The sequence below is a fragment of the Eptesicus fuscus genome, chromosome 10 (genome assembly GCF_027574615.1).
Source record: "Eptesicus fuscus isolate TK198812 chromosome 10, DD_ASM_mEF_20220401, whole genome shotgun sequence".
Classification (NCBI taxonomy): domain Eukaryota; kingdom Metazoa; phylum Chordata; class Mammalia; order Chiroptera; family Vespertilionidae; genus Eptesicus; species Eptesicus fuscus.
In genome coordinates this window covers 73,546,209-73,570,698 of record NC_072482.1, presented here as the reverse complement: position 1 = coordinate 73,570,698, position 24,490 = coordinate 73,546,209, and the positions used below count along the sequence as shown (strand labels likewise).

Here is a 24,490-nt window from a genome sequence, read left to right as displayed (position 1 = left end):
CAAAACAAAAATGAAACGAAGCAAAAAACACACACAAAATAAAACAACAAAATCGTCGCAGTGCTCTAGTGCAATAACATCATCATGCAGATGAAGACACGGGCCCAGAGAAGTGACAGATTCCAACGAAGTTGGAACTTGAACCCAGCCTTTCTGACCCTTTGCCCAGAGCTTATTTCCTCACACTGGCAAAGTCCTGTTTGCAGCATGTTGGCAAACAGCACTGTGGTACCCGTGACCGTAACTAATATGCAGAGGAATCGCTGTAGGGACCAACCCTGACCTACATAAAGGTGCACTTTCAGTGCTGGGCGTTCCCCTTCCAGACATGTCTTAGGTGAGGCCAGTTCCACGTAAAGAACAGGTAATTTGGAAGAACAAATTTAGGAGGAGTAAGTGGAATTTGCCAATCTGATTTTAAAAAACGTTTTAGTATGCAATGTAACATGATATATTACTCAAACAAATGACTTAATAAATCCTAGTTCAAACCCCAAATGTAGATAAAAGATAACATTATTACACAATTAAATAATAAGTATAAGATGAACTATAGATAAGTTTGGGCGGGGGGGGGGGGGAAGAAATTCTAACTAGGATGGCTTGAAGGCTTCAAGGTGTCAGAAACTCTTGAGGGGGCTTTGAAGGGTTGGTGGAGTCCAAACATTCATGATGTAGAAATAGGAAGACTTTGGGATAGGTGGGGAAGGATTTTGGAAAAACATTTATGATTGAAGCTGGGGCATTGGGCTAGATGGATGGTGAATGGAAACATCCTTTAGGTAGAATGTCTTTTAGACCATTTACTTGAAATAAATGATGGGAAAGAGTTTTTTAAACATTTTAAATAATGCAGAAATCAAAGAAACATGCATTATTACCAATAACACTATATTATTATTTCAAACTATAGTTTCCTTCATTACAAACTTTTTTTCCCCATACTTTTAAAAATATATTTTATTGATTTTTTTCAGAGAGGAAGAGGGATAGGGAACTAGAAACATCAATGAGAGAGAAACATCGACCAGCTGCCTCCTGCACACCCCCTACCGGGGATGTGCCCGCAAGCAAGGTACATGCCCTTGACTGGAATCGAACCTGGGACCTTTTCAGTCCACAGACCGACGCTCTATCCACTGAGCCAAACCGGTTTCGGCAATACAAACTTTTAATAATTCTTTAAGATCTACAATTGTTTTAAAAACACACATTGGTGCAATTTTCTGGAATAAATGTAAATTGTTAAATGCAAATCAACTTTAAAAATTCAAATCATAACTTAAATGAATGGACCTTTTATTATTTAAAGTAATCATATTGTGAATTTTTGTTATTTAAAGTAATCATATTGTGAATTTTTGTTGTCGATAAGAAATCATGGTATATATAAAAATGACTAGGTTTATGTTTTACAGAAAATAGGACTTATATTCATTCTAAAATTAAAACATAAAGAAGAATTTGTGAGATTACTAAGAAAATTCAGAAAAGATAAGTAATGAGGGAAAAGTACTGAATATTAAAATATATTTTTAAAAATGTAATAAAATAAATAATAGATATATATCAATAAAACTAAGAAACAGATAATAGTCCATAAGAGTATTTTATATATTATAAAGAGAGTTTTTCATGTCCTAGGCCTATTGTAAGGAAGTACCACAAACTCGGAGACTTAAAACAACAGATATTTTTCTCTCTCTCACAGTTCTGAAGGCAGTAAGTCCAAAATCAAGGTGTCATCAGGGCAGTGCTCTCTCTCTCTCTCTCTCTGAAGAATCCTATATAATAAAAGTGTAGTATGCAAATTGTCCCCTCAACAAGGAGTTCTTCCCGGAGTTAAACCAGGGGCGGAGCTGGCCGGGAAAGGAAGGGAGTACCCACCCGTTTGGCAGGTGGCAGCCGGCAGCCACCAGGGACCCTACCAGTGCACGAATTTCGTGCACTGGGCCTCTAGTCTAAAATAAACTGTTCCCTAGCTGACTCTGGAAAATGCAATTTGGTAGCTGGATTCTTATTTTCATTGTATGGCCTTTTGAATTTAATGCCAGATGTATGTCTTATCTTTTAAAATAATTTTAAGTGTAAAACCTGCATATAATATAGGATAACAATAAAAAGTATTTCTAAACATATGAATTGAAAAAAAACCTTGAGGATAAATATTTAAATATTAATAGGGTTTTTCTCTTGGTGCTAGAATTAATGTTGATTTTTAAATTTTCTTCCTTATATTTTCTGTATTTACCCAATACACATGTATTATTTTTACAAATGCGAAAAAAAGCCAACTCATTTCGATTTCTTTTTGTTCAAATGCAGATGGCTGAAATTGAATTTGCTTAATGTAGATTTATACCCCTAGTATGCTAAACCAGTTTTCAAAACTGATGTAATAGAAGTCCAAAAAATGCACAAAGTTAGCTCCAGAGGCTGTTTACCTACGGGTGGTGTGTGATATCATTTTTTTACTTTATTGCATAACTGAATTTCCTGAACAAATAGTACATACCAGCATTTGTTTTCGTGCCTTAAACTGGCCCTTTATGTGGCTCAGCTCCCCGGGCAGATTGCCTTGAGATTCTCAGCTGATGGGCATGAGGGTGAGGAAGATGCAGACAGGGACACCAGGCCGATTGTGAACGAGGCCTTTCCGACCTCCACTTCTCCTTTAGATGACTTCCCCAACTCGGGTGCCTTTCCTACGTGCTGAGGTGCTCTTCTCTCCCTCTCTTCAATTTCCAGAGCTTGCCTTTCCAGTGCATCTGGCTGGTGTACAAAAGCCAAGCAATTAGTCACCTCATCACTGGTAGGATCACTGATAGTATCTTCTGTGTGAAGCTGTGTGTGTGTAGAGGGTGGGGAGAAGTTTTTTTTTTTTATGTTAAAATGTTTTCTGGTAATCTTCATTACCATTGTTCTAATTTCTCTTCACTCCTCAAAAAAAAAAAAACAACAAAAAAGGCGGGGGGCGGGGGGAGTAATTCTTTGAACGAAGTTGCCTCAGTTCCCATTGCCCAACACTTGGGGAATGGCCAAGGCTAGGGAGTGATCTATGCCTGTGCATTACAGGTAACAAGTTTGGACTAACTTTACCACCATACTTTCTACCATGCAAAATAAAATACCCTCTGGGCTTCAATGTCTTATCTGCAGTCTCTGATTTGTGACTGAGTTGGGGCAGATCTTAATTTCATTTGCAAACAGTCTACTTAATATTTGTCTCATGAGTTTCATAGTTCTTGCCTGGATGGAATATAATTAATATAGTCAAATGGCAACACCAGGCTTGTTGACCTCAGATAAACTTCAGATATAAATTGATAACAGAGGCTAATTGTTCCCAGTTGGCCTTCCAGATATGATAAGAGAATTAAACTGCCAAAAGCTAAGCCTGTGTTCTGAAATAAAGTAAATATTATGGGGTGAAGAAATTGAAACAGTCCAGGTGTATCCCAGGCTAATGGAGTGTGTGCACATATTAAATTGCCTTAACTTCCCTGAAGTGATAAGTCTCTGGAAGGCTGAAAACAATAAAGGTAGGAAAGTACTGAGTCAAAATGTATGGCCATCTCTATTTGGAAGTGGCTATTTTAAGTTAGCATCCCTCCCCATCACGGTAGTTTCATAGCTCCCGGTGCCCTATCAGTATTTCTGGAGACATGCTCTTGTTGATTGCCCAGCTTGTAGACTAGAAGAAATGGCTCACCCAGTCTTGGCATTTGTCCCTCTGCAAAATGAGTGAGCTTCACAAAACTACATGAAAATCCTTTCTAAAATCCCCAAAGGAACGATGTTCTCCTAGGCCAGACAGTCTAGCTGTTGATCCTCTCTCCTGTGTGTCTCCTGGTTAGTTAACCTGGGCAGGAAATTTGGGAGTTGCTCTCTCCTTTCATTCTCTCGTTCTACCTCCCCTTTGGCTTTTCTCCTCTTCCCCCTTTCTCAGAAGCAAAACAAATGTCTCAACTTGCTTCTTGAATCTGAACAGTATTTTTGTCACCTGAAGCCTGATTTTGAGGTCTTACCCTCAATCCCAATCATTTTACTAAAATATTTCTTCCAAATAAATACACAACACTTCCTTAGAGGAATGCCAGTGAAGAAAAGTGTGTGTTTTTTAAAAATCTCATTCCATTTATAATGGTGGTATTATAGAACTTTCAAAGTATAATGTTGAAAACAACATATTGTTTTATTTAAACACACACACACACACACACACACACACACACACACACACACACACACAGTTTATGAGGCATTCATTATGTATTGGGCACTTTCCAAGTGATTTCCTTGCCTTACCATACTAACCTTTCTGACAACCCTATAAAGTAAGTGTTTTATTCTTTATTATTCAGATGAAGAAAATGAGTAAAAAAGAGGTTATGCATTCTATTGGAAATTGCACAACTGGTAAATGGTGAAGCTGGCATTTGAATCTAAAAGTTTGGTTTTTACTATGACATACACACATATCTAAGGAGGTACGGAGGGCATTAAGTTTTGAACTAGATGTTGATGGAAAAGCAGGAGAGAGTATTAGATAGGTAAAATACATTTGGGAATAGGTACTCAGAAACTCTTCTATTACTTTATTAATTATTCTTAGTTTTAGAATTGTTTTTTATTTGGTAAGTGAGCTAGTTCAGGCACAAAACAGTTCTTGGCTTTCGGTTTGAGTTTGTCTTCCAATCAATTCAGAACCCGAGGAGAAAGTCGGGGTGGAGATGGGGGGTAGTGGTTAGGGATGGCTCCTATACATTGTCCAGCTCATTTCCCAGCTCCTAAATGAGGTTTGCTCTTCAGTCTTTGGTCCTTCAGCCAGGGTCCCACCCTACCCTCTTGCACAGCCCTTTCTATTTAGACATGTCTCCTGACCCTCTGCCTCTGTCCTGTTATGTCCTCTAGCCCCATCTGACCTCTGCTGCCTTTAGAGAATGCCACTCACTCACCCATTCCGAGTGGGGATGGGCTGCAAATGGCCTTGGATATTGCATATGAGGCACCTGCAAGGCAATCAGAGCACATACACCCCAGTGTATGTGTAGTTCTTAGGCCCTCTCTCTGGATCCGTGCTGCCTAATGTCTTCTTGTCATACCTTAGCTTTTATAGGTGCCAACCCCAGAAAGGTAGAGGGTGGTGAAAGCCAGGGGTAAAAACCATTTTTCTTCTATAAGACATTGTTTTTACAGCTCTTCTCCTGGATATCAATAACGAGTACCCACTAATATTATAAAATGTATATTTTTGCAAGTGGCAGAATAGTGACTATTACTTGAAAGGGATCACATCACTTTATATATATTTTTATTTTAGACAACAGGTCCACACAATTATTATTACTACAATTATACTAATTATTTTTAATATGAGAGGGCTTTCAAATCAATTATTTTACCCAATTCTCCCAACAAGTTTTAGGAAGGTAAATTAGATATGATTATCTTTTGTGAGTCACAAGTTTGTGTATTTTTATTATTACTATTTTACAGTTTCTGGCCTGTGATTGCTATATTTAAGAAGGCTATCTTCTGTAACAGTTTAGAAAACACTTTTTCTAAACTGTTTTCCAGGGATCAACTTCTGTCTTATTCTTTTTTTATTTCTTGGGTTTACAGGATATAAAAATATTACATAATAGTTTTACATTTGACATTTTTTATTGGTACTGATTTTAAAGGGAATGGCTTCAACATTTTCCCATTTTGAAATTTTTTCTTTTTGTGTCTTTGTGAATGCTTACTCTTTTTTTATTTCTCAGTAACAAAATTAGTATCAGAAAAATTTTGGAAAATATAAAAAGCACGAAGAAGAAAATAAAGATCAAGGTTAATATTTTAAAATCCCACCTAGAAATATACCTATAACTATTTTGTGTGTATTCTTTTCCAGCATCCCGTGTCATCTCTATTTTTATAGTATCATAAATAATTAAATTTCCTAATTGTTATATGTTTTTAATGTTTATAATTTTTCTGTATTTTAAGAGATACCATGATAAACATCTACTTACTTAAATATCAAGAACACACCTGATAACTTCCTAGTAAAATTGCTTAATCAGTTTTAAGGCTTTTGATCAATAATGCCAGAAGCTTATTCAGAAAGTTTTACCAATATATACTTCCAAAAACATTTATGAGAGTGTGCATTTTACCACACCCTAAACAGCCTTAGGTATAATCATTATTTTCATCTTTGCCTACTTGATGAGTAAATATAATACTTTAGTATTGTTTTATTTTGCATTTCAATCTCTCATGAGGCTGAGCATTTCTGTGTGCATGAATTACCTTTTCAAATTCTTTGCCCATTTTTAAATTGAGGGGGTAATTTAAAAAAATTACTATCTTGTAAGAATTATTCCCTTGTCTATTACATAACTAGCTAGTCATTTCCTTTTTAATGGTGTCTTAACTATTTCTTGAATTTAAAATTATGAGTGATTACTGAATTTTACCAAATGTCTTATTGATACCTATTGATAATTTTTCTTGTTTTTAAGTCTATAGATGTGATATGTTGTAGCAATAAAGGTAAACCATGTGTTGGACTATGTTTGTTTTTCATACACTCTGCTTGGATATGATATAATTTTGTGTGAATTTGACAGCCCTCAGGAAAACAAATCATTTCATGTTATTAGAGACCCAATTGTTCCCTGCCTTGGCGATTCTTCCACAGCTGAGCAAGTGACCCTACCTTTCAACTCTAAGCATCAGGAGACCTCACTGGAATTGGACATCTGGCCAGAGGGTTCCCTCAGTAGACTTGTCAGTGGCGAGGCTGGCATGACCATGAGTGATGTCAACTAGATTTCCCTCTTGGGGACCTGACGCATTCATCAGTCAGTGGTGGACACCTAAGTTGCAGGTGTGTTGGGCCACGAGCATAATGAATGAGCAGATATGCAGGAAACCCTGTGGTTATTGAAAGGTGGAAGTCTCACGGCGGGTTTCTGAGGACTCTTGAGTTGCTCAGATTTCTAATGAGTCTCAGATGCACACTCTGCCCTAGGATGCTGTGAGAACTCCCAGGGTTCTTTCAGTCACATACCTTCTTCTCTTTTAATGGAAGTTGGAGGTTTCTGATCAATGCAACCCAGAGTTGACATGAACACACACCATCTCGCTGGGCAGTGCATCATCATGCACTATCAGAATGACAGGAGGTCACAAGTCACCTGAAAAACAAAAGGGTTGAACTCAGCACTATATATTCTGGAAGTTTCCTTCCAGCCCTATAGTTCTCTGAGTCTCTAAAGTCAATGGTGCTCTTTTAAAGGGGACATTTCCTAAACCCAGCTTGGTAGAACTCCAGTATGATGTCAAAGAGTCTGTGAAAACTAAGAGCGAGAAGGGAAGGTGTTTAGACAGACCTCTTAAGACAGGAAGACATTTCCTATTTTCAAAATTTGCGTTTCCTTAAAATCGGCAGGAGCATTTTGCTTTTCAGTCATTGAATTGAAAGGGCACCTCTGTTTCCTAAACTCTGTAGCTACAGCTGTCTGTCTGTGCTTCTCTTCACGTACCTCAGACTGGGCATCTGGCAGTGACAGGTAATCAAATCATATATCAAGGAACACTGAGCCGTCTGCCCTGATCTTAGCCCTCAGAAGTGAGCTGTTGGAAAGGGTTTCAGCTTTTCATCTGGAGCTTACAAGCCAGCACGATTCAATTTTCTCAATGAAAGCACTGATTTAGATGTTTAAAAATAATCCCTAGCCCTGCTAACATGAAAGTGGCGACTCATAGCATCAAGATAAAAGATATTCACGCTGTGAATAAAGCTGCTACATTTTCTTTTATAAACACACACACACACACACACACACACACACACACACACACACACACACACACCTCTGAAATGCATGTCTTATGTGGCCAACAGAAAAAACTATCAAGATAATTAGCACTTTAGGGTGAGGAAAGTATAGTGTTGGAGGGTGATGAAGAGGTCGGAAGTGACAAATTGTGGTCCCCCTGGAGCCAGCGCCATCCTGCAGTGCTCCTCCCACTAAAGTTGCTCTGAGGTGTGGAAGACAGCCCCAAATCAACATGTTGGCCAACATATATTTGTATTTTGTTCATCTTTTTGGTATTGAGATAGTGGCATTCTCTTATGGTGATTATCTTTGTATTACTTTTAAACAAATAAATAAACATTTATTTGAAGTATCACGTTATAGTTCAACTATCAAAAAATCCCTGGGCTGCTATCAGATGGGATATGGGAAGAGGAATAGGATTTTATTTTATTTTTTGGAGCTCATGCATTTTGCAAAGAAGGATGCCTTTCTTCCTATTGAAGCCTTGAATATACAACAAATGTCAAAACTGATTGGATTTTAAATTGCTTTTAAATCTCTAGTATCTTAGTCAGTTTAGGCTGCTATAATAAATTACCAATGACTGGGTGTTTCAAACAACAAACATTTATTTTTCATGGTCTGGGGGCTAGAAGTCTGAGAGTGGGGTGCCAGAATGTTCAGGTTCTTAATGAGGATTCCTCCTCCTGGTTAGGCCCTCACATGGCTTTTTCTTGGCACATGCACACAAAAAGAAAGAGGTTTTGCCTGGCTAGCATGGCTCAGTGGTTGAGTGTGTTGACCTGGGCACCAGGAGGTCACGGTTTGATTCCTGGTCAGGGCACATGCCTGGGTTGAAGGCTTGATCCCCTGTTTGGGGCCTGCAGGAGGCAGCCAGTCAATGTTTCTCTCTCATCATTAATGTTTCTATCTCTGTCTCCCTTTCCCTTCCTCTCTGAAATCTATTAAAAATCTATTAAAAAAAAAGAAAAAGAGAGAGGTATTTTGCTTCACTTCCTCTTTTTATAAGGGCACTAATCCCATCATGGTTGTCCACCTATTACCTAATTACTTCTCAAAGATCCCATCTCCAAAACCCATCAAATTGAAGATTAGGGTTTCGACAAAGGAGTTTTGAGGGGACACAAACATTCAGTCCATACCACATGGTAATACCTATTCTAGCTTAGGTTGGGTTTCCCAGAAGTGAATCCTAAGAGTAAGATTAATGTAAAAGTAGTTTATTAGGAAATGTCCCCAGAAGAAATGGGTGGGTGAGTGCAGACATGCAAGCGGGTTATATTAAAGTCCCACAGGGCATAACTCTGACTCAACCCTAATTGGGAGCTATCCATAACCCAATTAGGGGAAGGGTTATGAATAGCTCCCAGCCAATGTAAATTCCCATGCACTTATGACTCTTATGACCAACAGGCCCGTAGCAGGCTTCTGACAGTGAGTTGCAGATACTGGTTGGTAGGAGTGAAAACACCTTAAAGGAAGGCCTTTGTGCACAAAATGATCTCATATGATATGGTTGGAGCATAAATGGCAAGTAACAAGAAACAAAAATCTACCCAAGCTAACTTAAGTGAAGGGGTATCTCAATTAAGATTGCATTTGGCTGCATGTAAGATAAACCAGACTCAGTGCCTAACCAAACAAGTTTATGCTTCTAATATAAAGAGTTCAGAGGATGGCAGTCAGGGATGGTGTAACTGCTTTTTGATGTTATCAGAGAACAATGTTCCCACTCTGTCTTGCTTGTTGCTTCATGATAGCTCTTTTATCTTCAGCCTATGTCTGCATTCCTGGCAGGAAGAAGACTGTGAATTAGGAAAGAAAACATTTCCCAGAAATCTCTAGAACACTTGTGATTATTTTTCACTGACTCGGAGTTACCTAATTACTTTAGATGTAAGGAGCTTTGGGAAGTTGGCACATGGCTTCCCTGGAAAAATAACTTTCTTTTAGCAAAGAAGCGAAAATGGGCAATGACTGGGCATCTAGTAGTACCTACCAGATGGGGGACTTTTTGGTAAAAATACAAAGGGCTCTCTTATGGGCATCCAAGAACATGATACAAGCACAGCGTGGATTCCTGAGGGATGGTGCCCGAACTGGCTGATGAGGAGCTCGTGTGTTGTAAGTTAAGTCTGGTGGAACATGCATGGGAGGAGGAGATATGTGAAGCTACAGCACAGAAACACACATTGACTTAGTCCTGTGGCACGGTGAGCAGTGGGCAAGGTGCATGTAGCAGTTAGCCTGGCTGCACATGCCAAGGCCCAGACCTGGGCCAGATTGGTGGTGATGATAGTGATGGCAGCAGTGGCAGCAGCAGCCATAACCCTGGTGAGAAAGGAGGGGCCATGTGAGGACAATGACCCAAACAGGAGGCTAGTTTGCTAGTCTGTCCCTGGAGTCCATCTCTGGGGTATCAACACAAATCTTAGTCTTTGGCTAGAAAATGTTGGCACTCAGGTGGTAAATCTTCATCAGTAAATGATTAAAAAATTAAACCATACACAAGGACATTGTAATAAAGCCTACTAGGGAGTTAGTAGAATTCTTCATAGTTTAAAAATCTCTGGTTTGAAAACTGCCACATCATTGAAAAACAAATATCCACAAGCTTATAAATAGAAATTAAATGTAAATACCATCACATTTTATGGAAAAGAACACTCTTTTCATATGAAGCATCAGATGAAACAATTATTAATGAAGATAATTTTTAAATTAATTTTCTCTTGTAATTGAACATACAGAGATAGGATGTGAAAACAGGTGTTTGAATTATATGTAAATTATGAAGTCAGTTTTTTGTATAACCTCCATAAGGTGCAGGAAATGTAAGAGGAAATATTAAAATACCATTGTACAAATTTATATTTAAAATTAAATTTAGACACATGAAACTGATTTGTATAAAGCATTAATTATTTTTTAGAAAAAAATGTTTTACCAGAATCATCAGTTCTAACTGTGCTAATATTTGTATTTCAAAATAGTTAATCAGAAGTTTGTCCCAATGTTTTCACAGCCTATAAAATACTCTTAACAGCTCCAGCAACAGTGGCATCAGCAGATAGACCTTCCTCAGAATGAAAACTGATAAAACATTATTTGTAATTTTGAATTTTCTAAGAGCAACTCATGTTGCTTTCCACAATACTAACTGCAAATGAAGTTGTTAAAAGTATACATTTCAATGATCTAATATATTTGCAGAAGTGAGCCAGAAATGTATTATAATCAACCAATCTAGAACAATAATAAAATATTACTTGTCATATTATTTCAAATTATAACACCCAAAATATTATTTCCTTCAACTTGTAAGTTTATGTTGTTACTTATGTACCACTGTTACCCCTTGTTAAAGACTGAATTATGTCCACCCACCCCAAAGTCATATATTGAGGTCCTAACCTTCTGTGTGACTGTGTTTGGAGATAGGGCCATTGAAGAGGTAATTAAGGTCATAATGGTCTAATCCCATAGGACTAGTGTCCTTACAAGAAGAGGAAGAGTCCCTAGATATTCTCTCCCTCTCTCTCTTTCTCTTTCTATCTCTGCAGAGTAATGTTATGTGAGATACAGCGAGAAGGCAGCCATCTGCAAGTCAGGAAGAGAGGTCTTACCAGAAACCCTGACAGCACCTTGATCTTGGACTTCTATTCTCCAGAACTGTGGTATTTTGTTATGGCAGCCTGAGCTGACTAATATATGCCTATACATTTTATAATTCATGAACTATTTTTAAAGGAAAAATCCTTATATTTTAGCACCTTTAATGGCATTTTTCCTGCTTATGAACAAGAGGCTTCAAATTTTCCTTTTGCACTAGACCCTGAAAATTATATAGATTGAGGTCACACTCTGTGTCTCTCCTAGGGCCTCAAAATGCTTCTCTTTACTTCCTCTCTCTCTAAATCAGCTTTGCCAGGTTACATATAGCCCAACAAGTTCTCTTCCATCCCTTCAGGTCAAGTGCTCAACATCAACTCATCAATTCTGTCTCAGAGCCCTGGCTCTACATTTCCAGGAAGAAGAATCCAATTGGCTTAGTCTAGCCTGTGGATTTGTGTATCTAATGTCAGGTGTCCACACGTGTACCTGGCTGTCCAGGCCTACATTTGCAGGAGCTCAGGCAGAAGGTGATGTCAAAGGAGTTGGTGTATGCTGTGCTTTTATGGAGGAGAAGTTGGCTTCAATTCCGAGCTCAACTGCTTTTCTCAAGGGTGCTCAGCATTTTCACTTGCAAATATAACCAACCACAGTTTTAAAAGGAAAAGCAGAAATCAGTGCTCTATGCTGAGAAGTATTTCAGAGCTGTGTTGCTCAGGTCTCCATTGACAAAGAACCCATTAAGAATAGAATTAGGGAGAGATTTTTAACAGAATAATACAATGTCCATGCATTTATAATTGAGGATACTCTATATTCATTTAAACCTGAACATTTAAAAAAATATATATTTTTTATTGATTTCAGAGAGGAAAGGAGGGGGAGAGAGAGATAGAAACATCACTGATGGGCTGTCTCCTGCACTCCCCCCACCCCCACTGGGGATCAACCCAGGCATGTGCCCCTACTGGGAATTGAACTATGACCTCCTGATTTATAGATCAATGCCCAACCACTGAGCCACACTGGCCAGGCTAACATGGATTTTTTTTTATATACTGCCTCATTTCATATTACACTGATTGAAAGAGTTAAACAGCAAAGATATAAATAAAAATAACAACATTAATATTTTTCAGTGAGATACATTTTAATAATATTTTAAAGATTCATATTTATCATTTTTAAAATGTAGTAAAAGCAAGAGTCTTGCTATATACATTTCCAGAAGCAAATTTGAAAGATTCCTGTTGAAATGAAATTAAAAATTAAAACCGCCGATTACTGAAAAATTTAGTTTAGGCTTATTGACAATTCTGCAGTCTGCAACCCAGCAGTGGAACCCAGTTACCAAGGTGCTGAAACAGCTCTCGAAAAAGCCGTGCACCGAAGCTTAGCTGCTCTAATTGTAGAAGAGGGACCCAGCCAGAGCCAGTCACCGTTACTTTATACACTCTCTAAAACTAATTGTCTGGTTTGCTGGCCCATAGTAGATCAAAACTAACAGTTTATTAGGGTAGTAAAAATAAATGAATAAGAAGCAGTAATGCTGCTAAAGCATCTGAAGTGATTGTTGACGTTGGAGAGGAAACTGAAGAGGAGGAACTGCAAACTCACAGAGGTTTGGAGACATTCAATGCCCACATATGTCTTTCTACCTTTCTTGCATACATTTCATAAACATGGGCTGCGTGACTGCTATTAGCCTTTCACTGTGCCAGGTGCCCAGGATACAGAGGTTAAACACTCAGTGTCTGCCTTAAGGGCCTATGATCTAGCATAAAGGTTGACATATCAAAAGGCAGTTATGGTAGAGTATGGAGAGTGGTTAAGAGCTAGATAAGACTGATGTTAGATATTGGAGCCAGAATGCATTCAAAATCTTCCAGGTGAGATGCAATGAAGCCCTAATGAAGACCGTGGCAGTGGAAATGAGAAATGTGGAAGACTAGTTCAAGATGACCGATCGGATGTGAAGGGTGAGGGAGAAGGAAAAGGCACAGACATCTGTCAGATTTTGGCTGGTGTGAAGAAAGAGTTAGAGGCTCCCGTCTCTCCAGGGGCATCGCCTTTTTCCCTCTGACATTTTAAATGAAGACTTGGAATTACTGACAAAAGGGCAGAAAACGGTGAAATCTACTTAGTAGTGATTTTCTCTGCTGGGGAATAAAACACCTCATTCTAAATGAATGGTGTACAGAGAAATTCTTGGAAGTTCCTTGAGGGCAGGGCACACATCGTTTGTCCTGGTGTCCCCAGTGCCCAAATATGGTGGATCTTTAAGAATAATTTGTTTATTTGACTTGTAGAAACCAAGTAAAATCATGTTGACCTTTTCCAGTCATCTCCCTTCAGGGGGTAAGATAAGACTGAGGAAATCTAAGGATGTCCTTTGTGCTTGAGCAGATAGCTATATATCCTCCAGATATATCCTCTTTCAAACAGGGTTTTTCTTAAGGCAATTGAAAAGTCCACATGGTCTTATTGGATCAGATCTTCTAAAGATCCTGACCTGCAGCCTTTCCATCTCCTCAGGACCCACGGGTGTGGTGGGAGTACTCACAGGCACTCGGCTTGCGTTCAGATCCAGGGCCTATGCCTGTAGCAGCCTGGCATTCCCTAAAGGGAAGGAGGCCTCATCGGGTCAACCTCAGGAGGCAAAGCATCTCCGGAAGCCTTCTTGACCCTCAGAAGTTTCCTTAGGGTCTTTACTCAGAAATGAAGCTCATCTTTGAGAGGCAACTTTAAACAGTTAATTAAATCAAGATACACTTAAAAGAAAAGCTCTGAATTAGGTCAGAGTTGGATGAAGGGGAAAAAACCGTCTAGATGTCTTATGGAGCTTCTCTGAAAATAACAATTTTCATTAATTTCATCAGTGACTTCTACTGGAATAATATAATTTTTTCACTTGAATGTTTAATTTTTAAAGCTAACCTGAGAAATAGAAGTATTTTATCCTTTACCAAACTGCTATGAGTCATGATTGATGCATCTGAAAACATCAGCTATAAAATCTCAGTTGGCTTTGAAGCAGGGACGAAAACAAGAATCAAATCTCACAAGAAAAACCAACTTCCAAAAACACTCCTAAGAATGTCCTTGCATATGGAACATAACTTATTAAGTCAGGTTGCCAAATTTGTGAGTTCAAATAGCAGACTTTGTTATTACAAAACCTCTGGTGTGATGAGCATCATGCCGCAAGGGTATGAGTGTTGGAGCTAAAATTACACTGGGTGCTCTCGGTGCAGGTGTATCTCTTGGGGTTGGAGTAGCCATGTCTTTAATTTCCTCTGAATCCTTCTGAAGCATCTGAAGTTTCTGCAAACCTGAAAGCTGTCAGGAAGTATCCCTGGCTAGTTGCCCAGAGAACTAACTCTGAGATGAATGGATCCTACTTCAGCCGTTTCTTTGTAGGGAGAACATTCTGGAAGCATTTAGCCAGGTAAGGGTGCTAGTCTAGCTCCTGGGGGCAGAGGGAGGCAATAGAGAGATGGGGCATTCATCACGGTTCCGTGGACTTGTTGGCCCCACCCAGGTGCCCTGACTGTGAGAAGACCTGGCCAGCCTGAAGCAGACCCTGGGAGCAGATGTGCACTGAAGAGAGGCAGCAAAGGGGGTATGCGGGGGCAGCAGGATTTGGGCGGGCAGTGCCAGGCGCAGTGACTAACCCTATTCTATTTCTGAATGCCAGGCAGGCCAGTGATGATGCCATCTCCTGTGCAGAACAGATCCTTGCCCGTAATGGAAAGTGATGAAGACATGACAGACTTTCCTCTGGGAAGACTGTGGGATCAGAATGAGCCATTTTTGGATATAAATGTCAGGGGCTTTGCCTGCAGCAGTTCAAGGAAGACATAATTACTGTGTGCTGCCTCCCTCCACTCCTTGCCCTGCACTGAACCACCCACCTCCCTTGAAACAGATCCACAGAGTTGGGGGTGGGAGGAGGCGGCAGGGGCTGCACCTGCTCAGGATTCTTTCCCAGTCTCAGTGGAGTCTCTGACTTCTCAGAATTCTGACCCTGAGAGCCCAGTGGGAATCCAGCAGGCAGAGGGAGACCATCTACCACGGATGTAGCTCCGGAATTGAGGGCAATGTATGAACTAAACCTGGAGCCTTCTCTGTCAAAGACAGGCTGAGTTTATGCATTCTGAGATCAGTTCTGGGCTTTTCTGAAACTCAGCTGGGGGTCTCAGAACTGAATCCTTAGGCACTGCCCTGTCTTTTCCCTGAAAATACAGATGTGACACAGAGATATTTATGTTTACCAACTACCTGGATCAGACATATTGGGTCTTTACTAAATCCTTGTAACTTGGAAACTTTAATAATGATTTTCTAGCATACCTTCCACCTAATCTCGAATGGCATTTAAAAGGCAGACTTATTGAAGGACACTTGCTCAGACAATTATCTTTTTGTATTCCAGATTCTATACAAACCGAACATGGCTTCCGTAAGGGAACATCTGTTCTATACCTAGCAGGATTAAAATATTCAGAAAATTTATCCCACTTTACAACTACATAATTTAATTTGGTTCTTTTAAACATTTAAAATTACAGTGTAAAGGTTCACAAGGTTGATGAGTTCCTTTTTCTATGACTGAGTTGAAGAGCTATTATTATTCTACGGTCACAGACTCTACCATTCCCTAATTTCAGCCTGATAGACATCCCGTGGGCCTATTCATCTTCAGCTGTATTCATCTGGTTTTGCTTCCTTATTTCAACTACATTTTTGAATGTTCCTGTCTGAGCTTATCCACTGTGCCTGTCCTTATAACATTATCGGAGAGATAATATTCATTTAATTCTCACCATTCCATCCTAACTACTTTCCTATGAGGCTTTGGTCTCTACAGAAGTGATAGCCTAGAGGCTTCTCTGTTCCTGAGGGTGGTGCTGATAACAGCGAGAGTGAATGTGCTCATAATAGAATTTCCACACTTTTCTTTTTAAAATGTCACAAGTAATATATGTCCATGATGAAACTGAGAAAACATGAACGCAGAAAGAAAAATTAAGAATTTATATGTATAAATTTATAAATATGTACATGTATATTTATAAACACGGGATACATTTGATCACTTTTTAATATGTTCCTGCTTAACACAATGTGAACATGTTTCCTTATTCTCAAGGCTGCCAAATTTTGCCTGGTATAGGTACAATTAAATTAATTTAATTAAGCTTTTATTGTTGGAGATTCAAGTGATTTAAAAATCTTTGCTATGGTAAGTGCACTGATGAACATCTTATAGTTATATTCTTGGGCATTTGCTCAAGTATTTTTGTAAGATAAATTTTCTGGAACCCAATTTCTTTTTGACCATAGCTCTGCCCATAGCCTTAACTGGCTCCTTCAATGGGATCTGATTTTGGCAACACAGAAGACACAGTATTGCTTCTACTGAACTCTTTATATTATTCCTTTGACCCAAAGTCTTCAGAAATTTCTCACTTTGGGTTTTCTATTCCTTTGCTAGAGGTTATCTGGGGCTTGACCTAAGTTGTCATTTCCCCATTCCCTCCTATCTCTCAACATTGTTCCTTTGCCTTCTCTAAATGCCTGCATTTCCCGTGACTCTGTCTTTGGGTTCCATTCTTTGTAGTCTGTACTCTCCCTCAGCTAATTCTCCCTCCGATTCTAATTTAGGAGAGTGATGAATTCTTGAGTTTTAGCCTTTTCCCCAATCCTTTGACATATGTTCCCAGCCATCACCTTGGCATCTCCACGTGTGCAGGTGACTCAAAGTTAGTATTCCTCAGAATAAACTCATGCTTTACTCCAAACTCCCAAGAAAATAAAACAAATGCAAAAATAAAAAACAAAAGCACCCCCTCCCCAAAACCAAACAACTCATTTTCTCCTTCTGCGCTCTCTTTTTTAAAGCGAAAGCACCCACTACCTACCATCAAAATGTCATTCAGATTCAGAGTTAACTGACATTTATTGACTGCATCAAATCTTATTAGTCACCTGCATAAAACTAATGGCTTCCCATTGTCATTAAAGTGTAACTCAAAGGCCTTATAACTGCCACAAGGCTCCTGGTCTTTACCTGCCCTCTGCCCTCCTCTATTCCCAGGCTCCTCCTGGTTGACTCTGCCCCAGCCACCTTCTTTCTGGCCTTCTCTTCCAAGTGCAAGTACCCGTACATCTCAGAGATTTGGCATTTAACCCATCCTTGGCCATGAACCCCTTTCTGCATTGTGCTTTTGGTGGTGTAACTAAAAAATCATTGCCAAACCCAAGGTCACCTATTCTATGTTTTCTTCTGGATGTTTTATAGTTTAAATTTAGATCTACAATCCATTTTAAGTAAATGTTTGTAAAAGGAGGAAGGTCTTTGTCTAGAATCTCTTTTTTGCATATGGGTATCTAGTTGTTCTAACACCAATTGTTGAATATATTATCCTTTGTTCATTGATTTGCCTTTGTGCCTTGATCAAAGATCCATTAAATATATTTGTTTGGGTTTATTTCTGGGCACTAATTTATATAATTTTTAAGATTCATGTATTCTGCCGAAACCGGTTTGGCTCAGTGGATAGAGCGTCGGCCTGCGGACTGGAAGGTCCCGGGTTCGATTCCGGTCAAGGGCATATACCTTGGTTGCAGGCACATCCCCAGTGGGGGGTGTGCAGGAGGCAGCTGGTCGATGTTTCTCTCTCATCGACGCTTCTAGCTCTCTATCCCTCTCCCTTCCTCCCTGAAAAAAAGAAAAAAAGAAAAAAAAAAGATTCATGTATTCTTATATATCCTCAGCAAATATTTATTGAGCAACTACTATATGATAGACACTGTTGTAGGTGCTGGGAACATATCAGTGGAAAAAGAAAAGATAAAAATCCCTGGCTTCATGGAGTTTACATTCTAGAAATCCTTACATATGGAATTATTTTTATTTTTATTTTTATTTTATTTTTTTTTAAAAAATATATTTTATTGATTTTCCACAGAGAGGAAGAGAGAGGGATAGACAGTTAGAAACATCGATGAGAGAGAAACATCGATCAGCTGCCTCTTGCACACCTCCTACTGGGGATGTGCCCGCAGCCAAGGTACATGCCCTTGACCGGAATCGAACCTGGGACCCTTGAGTCCGCAGGCCGACGCTCTATCCACTGAGCCAAACCGGTTTCGGCTGGAATTATTTTTAGAGTTATTCACATTCCTTTCCCAACTAAGTATAGTGTGCACTTAAATGCCTACATCTTTGCTCATCTTTTTCAATGCATTTGTTTGTTCATGACAAATTCAAGCTGCGTGCTGCACACTGTGCAAGGTCCTGGGGATATGAAGATATCCCCCCTCCCTCCCACCTCCTTGCATGCCATTTTTCTACCCATTGGAAAAGCACAAAGATATGATTTTTGGATTTAAGCACACTTGAGACCTCAAGTGCAGTAAGAAATGAGGTCCTAGCTAAGTTATATTTAACAGCTTACTCTGATACCTCCAGCAAAGAAACCTCCATTCCAATGTTAACTGCCTTGGGGTTTTCTGGGTAACTGGGATGAGAACAAACAATATTATTCAGATTGAAGGGTGATATGGGCAATGTTTTCCAATGTAGATTGCTCTTAATCTATTATTTATTTGTACTTCTCTGATACACAGTTGTTCCAGTAATGTCTAGTTCTGCTCTGAGTCAGAAGAGATTTATGGAAACAAGATGACTTTGAGCCTTATTTGTCTGCAGTATTCCCTTTTCTGACAACCCAAAACTTCATTAAGGAAAAGGATAATGAAAGGGACTTGCTTAGGCAAGGTAGCATGAAAAGGGGAAATAATAATAATAATAACAAAGATGACATTTCTAGACTTCAAATGGTTTTTGTAAGGGTGCGAGCTCAGAACTGTCTATCTCGTGCTAAGTGATTCACGTAAGAATTTCTAAGTTCCTGCTTATCACATTCAAGAAAGAGCACTACTTGGCTCCCCTTAGCTATTCACAGAGGTAGGCCAGTGGCAATTTATTTAAACAACAACAACAACAACAATAGAGCATGAGTTATTAACTAGTGTACTGTCTGAAAGAAAAAGAAAAAAGGGGAAATAAAGATGATTTCAAATATTGTTTTTTCATGGTAGACCTTTAGCAGTGTACTAAGAGACCTTAGGACCATCTGTCCCAACCCCCAGCCCCACAGAGGAGGAATCCTCTCTGTAAAAGCTTCAGCAGAAACCAGCCTATGTTTGAACACTTCCTGGGGCAGGGAACTCAGTACCTCATGTGGGTAAGAACGGAGCTACCACTTAGTTACAGAAAGCCTTCCTCCCTTGGAACTGAACTCTAGCAACTCCCAAAGAGTGTCCTGATCCCATTCTCCGAAGCAACAAACACATGTCCTCATTCATAGGCACTTCCTTTGGATATGGCAACTCTCAGGGCTTTACCGAATCCTGGATTCCCTCCACGCTGCCCCTCTCTCCTGGCTACAGACCCTCTTTGAGATGTTTTCTGGTTGGTTGAAGCCTTTGTTAAAATGTGATGCTTACAATGAACATCTGGAACATCCACTCCAGATTTCTGAGACTAGGATTTAGATAATGTGGGTTGCTAAGAAGAAATGTTAGCAAATGTCTAAATCATACTTCTGTTTCTATTTCGTGTGGTAAAGTTAAATGTTCATCATCATTCTGCCCAGATTAAAGGTGTTTCCACCTGAAAGTGTTTTCATCTGCAATTTCACCAACTTTTCATTTTGGAAGCTGGTGGCAACAAGCTGGCAGGAAATACGGGACTTAGGAAAAGCAAACATGTTCTATTTGCTAATGGTCACTAACCATTTGTAACCAAGGTGAGCTTATTACAGAAAGGAACAGGTAGCTGAAGTGTAAAGGCCCAGCATTCAAAACTCCCAATCCGTTTTCCTTGAACAGTAGGATCAGTTAGCAGAGCTCAACTATCAGTGGCTTCATAAGAAAGAGATTTGTGTACACTATGTAATTTTCGTCAGTAGGACTGCCTGCCTGCTTACAGATCTAATTTTTATTTATTTTTTGTTAATCCTCATCCGAGGATATTTTTCCATTGATTTTTAGAGTGAGTGGAAGGGAGGGGGAGAAACAGAGAGACAGAAATATCGATGTGAAAGAGACCCATCAATTCCCGGGCCGATGCTCTATCCACTTAGCCAAACCGGCTAGGGCAGTGGTCGGCAAACTCATTAGTCAACAGAGTCAAATATCAACAGTACAACGATTGAAATTTCTTTTGAGAGTCAAATTTTTAAAACTTAAACTATATAGGTAGGTACATTGTTATTAACTTAATTAGGGTACTCCTAAGCTGGCCTTTGCTAAACATTCAAGGAGCCAAAGAGCCGCCTGTGGCTTGCGAGCCACAGTTTGCCGACCACTGCTAGGGCACAATCTTATTATTTATTCACTCACATTACCTGTGAGCAGGAGATGGTGCTTGCATTTCAGAGGTCTGTGTGAATCACATACTCTCCGCATTTCCTGCCAGGCCTCCAGTATTCCCTCTTTGAATACTGACACTTGTCAGCAAGGCAACGTTTTCAGCACATGCCCCTCACCCTAGAAGCCCAATGAACCAGTTTGCCAACAGTTCCTACCTGTTTGGAATTTTAGACATAAAACTTTGGAAACGAAGAAGTTTTGTAAACAGAATGTAACCATAAATATACTTGCTTCTGACTTTCAAGGGAAGTCTCTGTGGCCTGTGAGTGAAAACATAAATATGAGCCTTATGTCCATCTTCTGACTTGGTGGGAAGCCTTCAAGTACTACCTGGTCCAGAGAATGACAGATTGAGAAATCAAAAGAAATGTGTTGGGGAAGTAAGGGAGAAAATACCTCCATCTGCTTCCAAATTTAGCAAAGTACCAGAGAGAGTTTTAGGGGATACATGGGCAGGCAACCTTTGCAGAGGACGGAGGAGCCTCCCCCTCAGCCGGCACCAATACAACATGACACACCAGCGCTCACCAGCCCTGAAGGGAGCCTTGGATGGAGCAATGCTTTCAGAACCTCAACTCAGCATCTTTAGGCATTCAGAAATGAAAATCGGCTAGAAAATTTGTTAAAGACTAAAACTAGCAACGTCTGAAAGAAGTCTTTCAGGTATCATCGGCAAAGGAATCTGGAGGAACATCAGTGATAAACATTAATGTTTTTCCAGGAATTATAGTGAAAGCCAAGGTTGCCTTCAAGCATCTGTCACTACAGATCCTGAAGACTAAGAGGGAGGGAGTAGGAACGAAGCACAGTGGAGTCCAACGCCTTGGAGGGAGATAAATGACCACTTGATAGTCCTCTGGCCACTGTGCAGAGACAACGATTTTCATTCACCCAGTTGTTTAGAGTTTATGGAATGCAAGAAAAGAGTCACTAATAGATGTTTTCATGAGGAAAACTTAACGTGAAAAGGTATGAACATCCTAGAGCTGACAAAAGCCAATAAGAGGATGAAGAGTACTTGTCAAAGATTCTGAAACCTCAACTTCCCCGCCCCACTTGGACCGCAGGCCTAGGGGTAGAATCAATGAGGTCCCAGAAGACAACTTCTTGGAGCTGCTGAGGCCCTGGCCACAGAGGTGACAGAATGCCTGGCAGCTACCACCCACAAGGATACACTGCATCTAAGAATGTGTCACCTTCCCCCACAAGAAATACCTATTCTATTTCGAGATGTGTGTGTGCTTACATATACTGCAAAGTACTGAAGCAACAACATTTTTAAAATGCTCAATACTTCTGACATGCTTAGACAAACAAGATATGTAAAAGCAACTCAGAATTAGATTCTCTTTACTCAACCACTGATAGATTTCAATCTGAAGGCATATAGAGGGAAGCAAATTACTATTTTATTTTCAGGTAAGAAAAACAAAGTAAGGCAAAGTCTGCTTTTGAATCTAAACAGTCCTATGTCTAAATGGCTTCTCTTTCTGATGCTAAGCATATGCTCTGGCTGTTGATAATGACGATAGCAAATGCTACATAGCTGTTGATAATGATGATAGCACTCACTCACTATGTGCCAGGCACTGTTCTAAGTGCCTTCCATATTCTAACTCTTTTATCCTCAAATCAACCCTGAGAGAGTGGTCATCCCTGTTTCGTAGATGAAGACACTGTAAGACATAGTAGGCACTCAATCAATATTTTGTGAATGAAATGAATAAACCAAACCATCACCAATCACCTTATTTTCTTTTTGCTCTCAGTAACTCATTCTTTCCCACTCTGATCTATTTTTTACAGTTAGTATTACAAATCTGTTCTTCAGAACTGGCAGAATCATTTTTACAAAGATTGAGAAGAACAGAACACTCTGGTTAATATAATTATGCTGCAAATTAAATCATTAGATCAGAAACTGTTTGTATTTGTGGACAATCTCAAAAGACCATGACTCCAGAATCCATCTCTCCTACCAGGGTTGTCTGCCTGTGCCAAAAATATAACTAAGGAAATATGGATATCTGTTTTCCTGAAAGAGCCTCAATGGGCTATGAGTTTATGATGAAAAGAAATATATATTAAGGTAACTCATGAAATTGCTGTTTCTGCAGGTCAAAAACAGTCAAATAGCAACAATTTCATATGGTTCAACTTAATTGATTTTGTCATATTTTAATGCAGTGTGATTGTAGAACTGAATTTTCTAAGCGAATGGTGAAGGACCTTGGAATAGTTACCGGAATTTAACTAGGGAGGTATTGTTTTATGCTACATTTTAGTTTCCACAGTAAATTATGTCACTTTTTAAATACACTTTACATTTATTTCTTTTGTCTGTCCTCGTTTACTTATGATTTTAAGATTATGTGGATGAGGAATTTCCATTCAAACATATTTCAAGTAGTCTTTGAGACATTGTCCATTCTAACAGAACAATATTATAGTCACACAATGTTCAACTGCTAAACACGGTCTAGTTTATAGACTATGTAAATGTCTTTAAAAAACACATATATTTTGGATATTAACCCCTTGTTGGAGATGCTATTTGTAAATATCATCTTTCACTTGGTTGGTTGCATTTTTGTGTTGTTGGCAGTTTCTTTTACTGTGCAGAGACTTTTAGTTTGATATAGGCCCATTCATTTACTTTTGGCTTTACTTCCCTTGCCTTCAGGGTCAAATTCATAATATGTTCTCTAAGACCAAGGCCCATACATCTAGTACCTATGTTTTCTTCCGAGTAATTTATTGTTTCAGATCTTAAATTTAGGCCTTTGATCCATTTTGAAATAATGTTTTGTGGGGACAAACTGTAATCTGGTTTCATTCTTTCACATGTGGCTTTCAAATTTTCTTAGCACCATTAATTGAAGAGGCTTTCTTTTCTCCATTATGTGTTTTTGGCTCCTTTGTCAAAAATATTTGCCCATATAAATATGCTTTTATTTCTGGCCTCTCAATTCTGTTCCAGTGGTCTGTGTGTCTGCTTTTCTGCCAATCCATGCTGTTTTGATTATCATAACTCAACACCAAACAAACAATCCAATTAGAAAATGGGCAGAGGACTTGAACAGACACCTCTCCCAAGAAATCATACAAATGACCAACAGATATATGAAAAGATGTTAAACTTCACTAGCTATTAGGGAAATCAAATCAAAACTACAATGAGATACCACCTCACACCGGTTAGAATGGCTATTATTAATAAGACAGGTAATAACAAGTGTTGGAGAGGTTGTGGAGAAAAAGAAACTTTCATTCACTGCTGGTGGGTATGTAAACTGGTCCAGCACTATGGAAAACAGTATGGCAGTTCCTAAAAGAAATTAAGAATAGAGTTACTATATGACCCAGTAATCTCTCCTATAGGTATCTAACCAAAAAACTTGAAAATATTTATTTACAAAGATACATGTGCCCCTATGCTCATTGCAGCATTATTTACAGTGTCTAAAATATGGAGACAACCAAAGTGCCTTTTGGGAGATAGAAGATGGCGGCCGGCAGGATGGCAGTAAAGGAGAGAGTGTGAGAGAGTGAGGGAGCAAAAGGGGAGTGTGTGGATATGTGTGGTGTGTGTGTGT

The 24,490-nt window shown here is 39.2% G+C and overlaps 2 long non-coding RNA genes across 2 annotated transcripts; one reads left to right on the top strand and one right to left on the bottom strand.

Annotated features, from left to right (window-relative positions):
• Nucleotides 1–947: 947 nt before the first annotated feature.
• LOC129150446 (uncharacterized) lies at nt 948–23,453 on the bottom strand. Its single transcript, XR_008557194.1, has 3 exons — nt 22,471–23,453; nt 7,064–7,190; nt 948–2,772 (listed from the first exon to the last, which is right to left on the bottom strand). It is a non-coding gene; the product is annotated as an uncharacterized LOC129150446 (long non-coding RNA).
• On the top strand, nt 14,643–17,934 carry LOC114230594 (uncharacterized). The gene is made up of 3 exons (XR_008557195.1): nt 14,643–14,898; nt 14,992–15,072; nt 15,148–17,934. It is a non-coding gene; the product is annotated as an uncharacterized LOC114230594 (long non-coding RNA).
• Nucleotides 23,454–24,490: the final 1,037 nt, after the last annotated feature.